This window comes from Micrasema longulum, unplaced genomic scaffold (genome assembly GCF_059751315.1).
Source record: "Micrasema longulum isolate JH-2025_06_02 unplaced genomic scaffold, ASM5975131v1 h1tg000327l, whole genome shotgun sequence".
In the NCBI taxonomy this organism is placed as follows: domain Eukaryota; kingdom Metazoa; phylum Arthropoda; class Insecta; order Trichoptera; family Brachycentridae; genus Micrasema; species Micrasema longulum.
In genome coordinates this window covers 33622-41188 of record NW_028277531.1, presented here as the reverse complement: position 1 = coordinate 41188, position 7567 = coordinate 33622, and positions in this window count along the sequence as shown.

Genomic DNA, 7567 nt, shown 5'->3' with positions numbered 1-7567 from the left:
CTAATTAATCACATTGTATTGTGGCGGGTCGACAACGACGGCACGAGCCGAACATTGCCGAACGCCGACGTAGAGCGTACGAACGGGCCAAACCGGCTTCGAGAATACTACCGGATTCCGACCTCACCGCACGCGTCTTCGAGGCACAAAATTACCGCCAATTTAGATTTACCAACTTCATTTTATTTTGCCTAATATAGTTATTAGAATCCTTCTTTCAATGTGTTAGCTTCAGTAGTTTAGTTTCGTGAATAAATCTTTGTGTAAAACGTAAGTACCCTGTTTTACTTGCTCTCATTCTGTGCACCCACATAACTTTGTACATCACAAAATTAGGCCACCAACTAGGTGCCTACATAAAAGTACAAAACCAAAGTGGTATACCCCGACGTTTGAACACGAAAACACAACATTAAACAATCAATCACGGTGACCCCATTCAAATTCCATAAAAATTGCGCAAAATTTCAGACAGAAATATCTTCGCTTGACAAAATTGTACAACAATTACTTTTTTTCGGTCGGTACATGAAAAATTTAAAATTTCATTTTTAATTTGATTGCACTTTTAATTTATTTGTAATTAATCAAGGTTAATCTATTTCAAGGTTAACTTATTGTAAGGTTAATTAATTTAGTATAATAGAATTATATTATAATAATTATAATATATAATAGAATTAGATTTTTCAAAGACCGAGCGAATCGAGTGAATTTTTCTGTCGGTAACAATCTTCAATGTAAATGTAACTAATGTAAATGTAATTAATGTAACTAGTGAATTGATTAAACTGTGATTAATTTCTTAACAATATTACTCGGCCGGGATTAATTCAAACAGGTGATTCATAATTTAACTAAAATTATTATAAACAAACATAATATAATACGTTCGAGCGACTCGCTCACCAAAAATCGCACGCCGAGTAATACATTCCTACAACACATATAAATTTTATTTTTTTTATTTTTCTTGAGTCGAACACACAAACAATTCACACGAACATTTACATAGGGTGCCAGATTGAGTAGAGGTACTTACAGGGTACCGGAACATAATTATTTTTGACAAATATTATATGGCGAGACAAGCGTGACGTAGGCATCCGAAAGTTTTCTCCTTGTGAACGCACTGCGGGAGTAAGTTTTTTTTTACCAGCGAAATCTATCGGAAATATTTTTCAGCTGGCGCAGTCGTTCACAATACTTGCAATTTGTAAAATTTTATTTTTGTAAACAACTTGAAACTATCAAACAAACAGATATTCGGGCGGCTAAGCCGACGAATGTTTAACTTAGTACGTGGACATTAGTATCCATACTTTTTTTCTATATACATTATATCGTGTGACTGTACTATATATGTTTATATTTTTAACCTAGGCTATGCATGTTATTATGTGTTACAGATTTGAAGTTTTACCATAAACATTTTTAAACTTGATATATTGTACAACGGACAATCAAAAGGAATATTAATATTGAGGGGACCACTCAGGCTTGGAGAATACAAATACCTAATAGTTGGAAAATGTGTTCCGCCGTATGGTAAAATAATTATTTAAATTTTCTGTTTTTAATTTTCTTTTCTATAACTTGCACAGTACATACATAACAAATAGTGACTCTGACATTTAAAAAAATAAATATTTTTGTTTGAAATTTAAATTTAAATTTAAATTTAAATCTAATAATTTAAACTTAACTTTTTAATACAACTACACTCATTATTGAATACTTTTATTTCAATATTTTAACTTATACTGTAATCATTATTACATACATTTTTCTGAATTTTTTTTTAAAAACGAATATTTTTAAACTGTAAACAATGGCTAACAAGGACAACACTGACTTGACAAATATCAACACAGCAAACAACATGTTCCACACGGATAGGATTAGCGTTAAACTACCACAGCTATGGGTGAACAACATCGAACTTTGGTTTAAACAGATAGAAGCACAATTCGAGTTGGCAAACATAGTTTCAGAAGACGCACGTTATAGTCACTTAGTGTCAAAACTTGAACAAGCGCACATAGAACAAGTTTCAGATATTTTACTCATGGAACCGAACCGAGCAAAATATACGAGGCTGAAGGAAGCTATAATCCAACGCATGGGCTGTCCACAGGACAGAAGGAGAGAAAAACTGTTTTCTTCCTTACAGCTTGGGGATCGAAACCCATCCAGCCTACTTAGAGAGATGCGGACGCTAGCAATAGGTTTACAAATAGACGAAACGACGTTGCAATACTTGTGGATACAACAACTGCCCAAGACGATCCAAGCGCATTTAGCCATAAGCGAAGATGACTGGGATAGGCAAGCGACGATAGCAGATCGCCTAATACAGGTGTACACACAGGATAATGTAGCGGTAGTAGGTACCAACAATAAAAATAACATTTGTAGTTTAGAACAGTCCGTACAAGCTCTAACCCATAAGGTAGAGAGTTTATTTCACACAATCAACAAACAGCATAGTCACAACAACAATAACAATAGATTCAAACACACAACAAGTAACAGCAGTAACAATTTCAATAACAACAAATACAACAACAATTTCAACAAAACAAGCTATAGGGCCAACGGAAATAACAAGAAAACTATTCTTTGTTACTTCCACACAAAATTTGGCGATCAAGCTAAGAAATGCGTCACACCATGTGAATTTAAACCGCATCTAGCTTCAAAAAACTAGATGGTCGAATCATAGCGGAGGCGGCTGATTCAACCAACACAACACGTCTCTTTGTTAAAGATCGTGATACCGGTGTGTCATACCTCGTTGACTCCGGATCGGAAATATCATTAATTCCTAGATCTTTACACAAACGCCATGGAGAAAAGTCTAAGCTAATTCTCTATGCAGCGAACGGGACTACGATCCAGAATTTCGGAGTTACCACGGTAACACTGAATCTGGGATGTAAACAAATGTTTACATGGAAGTTTATAATAGCGGATACGACACGCCCTATTATAGGAGCAGATTTTCTCCACAACTTCCACCTGTTAGTAGATGTTAGGAACAAACGGTTAGTAGACAATACAAACGGCAAGACAGTCAGAGCATTTGACATCTCCACAAACAACAACATAACATGTTCCATATCATTAACAGACAAAACCAACATTTACCACTCACTCATATTGAAGTATCCACAACTAGTAGATATCAATAAACCATACGCAGGGCTGGATAAACACAACACAATCCACCATATAGATACCCGTGGCAAACCCGTTATGTGTAAGACTCGTCGGCTGTCCCCAGAACTACTGAGGCAGGCGAAGCAAGAGTTCGATCACATGGTGGCTCAAGGTATTTGTAGACCCTCCAAGAGTGAGTGGGCCTCTCCATTGCATATGGTGAAGAAGAGCGATGGTACTTATCGCCCTTGTGGCGATTACCGTAGCTTAAACGCACAGACGGTACCTGATCGTTATTCCTTGCCACATATCCACGATATATGCAATGACTTATTTAACTGTAAAATTTTTTCCAAAATTGACTTACAACGAGCATATCACCAAATTCCAATTAATGAAACTGACATTAAAAAGACAGCTATAACCACACCATTCGGGTTATTTGAATTTGTAAGAATGCCATTCGGACTATCATGCGCTGCACAAACATTCCAACGGCACATCAACGAAGTCACAAGAGGTCTAGAAGGAGTACACGCATATATCGACGATATATTGATCGCTTCACCAGACGAAGAAACACATGTGGAACACTTAAAAGCTTTGTTCCAGCGACTTCAAGATCATGGAATGGTGGTAAACCCATCTAAATGCGAGTTTGCCAAGAAAACACTGTTATTTCTTGGTTATGAAATTTCGGCTGAAGGCATCGGACCCTCGCCAACAAAAGTGGAAGCCATCACGAACCTCAACAAGCCAGAAACCATTAAGCAGTTGAGAAGATTCTTGGCCATGGGAAACTTCTACCGAAGATTCATACCACGAGCAGCACACAAATTGATACGACTACACGATTACCTCAAGGGAGCAAAAAAGAATGACAACAGAAAAGTAGAGTGGAACGAAGTCACTACACACGATTTCGAAGAGGTCAAGAACTCGCTGATCAACGCCACTAAGCTTAGCTACCCAGAGGAAAGCAGCAAGATGTCAGTGTGGACAGACGCCTCAGATTACGCAATCGGAGGCGTGCTACAACAAACCACAGACGGCATCAACTACAAACCGATAAGTTTCTTCTCAAAAAAGTTGAACAAGGCTCAGTGTTCATATAGTACGTACGACAGGGAACTACTAGCCATTTTTGAGACTGTAAGGTACTTTCAACATTATCTGGAGGGCAGAGAATTCTGTATATACACAGACCATAAACCACTACAATTCGTGTTTAGAAGGAAAAGTCACGACAAAGAAAGCCCCAGACAACTCAGATATCTAGACTACATCTCACAGTTCAGCACGGACATCAAATACATAAAAGGAGAAGACAACGTCGTCGCCGATACCTTATCAAGAATCGACATGATCGAACAAGAGGCAAACATATCGTTCGAAAAGATCCATAAAGAACAAAGGCAGGACAACGAACTACTCGCACTCTTGGACGACAAGAACACTGCTCTGAACCTGATCAAAACCAACATGCAGGGACAAGAAATCGTCTTCGATCTCAACAAAGGCAACATGCGACCGTACATCCCAAAAACGCTACAGAGATCTTTCTTCAACCAAGTGCATAACCTCAACCATGCAGGAGCCGACGCCACGACCAAGACCATCAGTCAAAGAGGCGTCTGGAAAAATATGAAAGCAGACTGCGCAGCTTGGACGAAGGCCTGCATACCCTGTCAGAAGAGCAAAGTCAACAAACACACGAGGACACCGATCATCAAGATCGACATGCCGAGACAGAAATTCTGCGTGGTCCATGTCGACCTCATCGGACCTTTTCCACCATCAGAGGGACTGAGGTACTGCCTCACATGTATCGACCGATACACTCGATGGGCGGAAGTAATCCCTATCGCAGATATCCAGACCCACACAATCATCAGAGCCATCTGGGACAACTGGATTGCGAGATACGGCGTACCGGAGAAAATTATAACTGATCAGGGTAGGCAATTCATGTCTACGGACTTTAACTTGTTTTGTTCCAGATCAGGCATAGCACACTCCAACACGACGCCTTACCATCCACAAAGTAATGGCATGATCGAGCGATTTCATAGAACGCTGAAGACGGCCATTAAAGCTCACCACCCTGTTCCGTGGACAAAATCGATCAGCACCATACTACTCGGACTGAGGGCCACACTGCGCACGAATGCAGAGCACTCAGTAGCAGAGATGCTGTATGGGTGCAAACTAAAGTTACCAGCAGACATCCTGGAGCAGACGAACGACTACATTGACCCGGACTCCTACACTAGGCAACTGGTAAATTTCATGCAAAACGTCAAACCAAGGCCAGTCGAGCACCACAATAAAGGTAACGTTTTCATCCACCCGGAACTAAAGAGAGCCACACACTTGTTTCTGAGGGACGACAGAGTGTACAAACCCCTGATGCCGAACTACAAGGGGCCCTACAAGGTCATCACCAGGGCGGAAAAGACGGTAACACTGGACGTGGATGGCGAACATAAAAAGGTTTCGCTGGACAGGTGCAAGCCGGCGTTCCAGACAGCGGAAGAACGAGCCAGTCCAGCAGAAACGGAAACACCAACAGAACAACCGGCATACACAACGCGTAGCGGCAGGAGGGTGATACAGCGTCAGTTTTGAAAAACAGAGTTCAAAACTTGGAAGGGGGCTGTGTGGCGGGTCGACAACGACGGCACGAGCCGAACATTGCCGAACGCCGACGTAGAGCGTACGAACGGGCCAAACCGGCTTCGAGAATACTACCGGATTCCGACCTCACCGCACGCGTCTTCGAGGCACAAAATTACCGCCAATTTAGATTTACCAACTTCATTTTATTTTGCCTAATATAGTTATTAGAATCCTTCTTTCAATGTGTTAGCTTCAGTAGTTTAGTTTCGTGAATAAATCTTTGTGTAAAACGTAAGTACCCTGTTTTACTTGCTCTCATTCTGTGCACCCACATAACTTTGTACATCACAAAATTAGGCCACCAACTAGGTGCCTACATAAAAGTACAAAACCAAAGTATAATCCCTTTTACTTACCCTGTGATAAATGACGGAACTTTAATCATGATTGTTAAGTAATAAAGTTAATTTTCTCATGCGTATTTATTTTGCAAGTTACAGCTAAGCCTCGCGAATCCTTTACATAGGCACACACCCGCCATGCTCCGGTGCGTCGGTAACGAGAATAATATACGGTCTTAGCTAACCTTATTTATACAGACCTGAATTTGACGCTGGAAGAAGGAAATTATATTTTGATGCTTGGAATGCTTCAGTTTTGCGAGATAAATATTGCGTTTGTTGTTAAATGTGTTTATTGTACCAATATTTCATCAAGATATCCGAAACGTTTTATTTTCCCGTAGGAGATAACGTCTCGGCAGATAAGTTACCTCAGTGTATAAGGAAGGTTAAAGTTCTTTTAGATATACTGTAAGAGAAAATACACAATGATAATTAAAGTCTTATGTTTATTTAATTATTTGCCCATCAAACAATAAAGACTTCATCAATCAAAACGGTAAAATCGTGCACTGATCTCGTTCTCGTGTTCGTGAAAATGCCCAATGAACGCAAATAATAAATTGCTAGATTCTGAAAATTTCGTCTCACTGTTTCAGAGAAAAAAAAATCATCGGAAAATATATCTCTCAAACCACGTTTTATTATTAATTTATATAGAAAAATACTTAATGAACTCAAATTGTAAAAAAAAGTATTTTCATATTTATTTGATAATAAGTGACTCGTAAAAATCTTGACTCTGAAATACGACGTTAAAAAAAAACAACTTAATACGTCGCAAAACGCGAAATTAGATGTTCACAATGGAGTCCCGGTGCCGACCTTAACGTATGAAAGCGAAGTATTGTAGGTGGTTCTATTTTCGGAAGAAAAAATATGCGGGAGCGGCACGTTCACATCAAGCAAATCGCTAATGTCACAAGGTCGCACATTTTTCTGACAAAAATTCCACTGTTAGTGGCTAATTTCGCCTTTGGAAACGTATCACTTTTTTTATGCATCTTAATTCGAAGTCAAGATTTTTACGGATCACTTTATTCTTAAATAAATTTTAATTTTTTTTTTTTTCAACATAAATGTGCGATCTTGGGACAATAGCAATTTGCTCGATATGAACGTGTCGCTCCCGCACATTTTTTCTTCCGAAAATGGAGGCAGAAATAAAATCTTTGTTCATTCTTTAACAATTCCAATGCATCTTGGTATGAAATTAATAATATTTTTCGTGAACTCGCTCGTAATAACCGCCGTCGTGTATTCATTTTCACAGCGCTCACATATGAACTGCGGCCGAATTTTCGTTATGTCCCAGCGTTCTGTCCTGGGCGGTAGAGGCTGTTCACGGAGCCGGGACAAAATCATACTGTCTTGTAATGTAAATC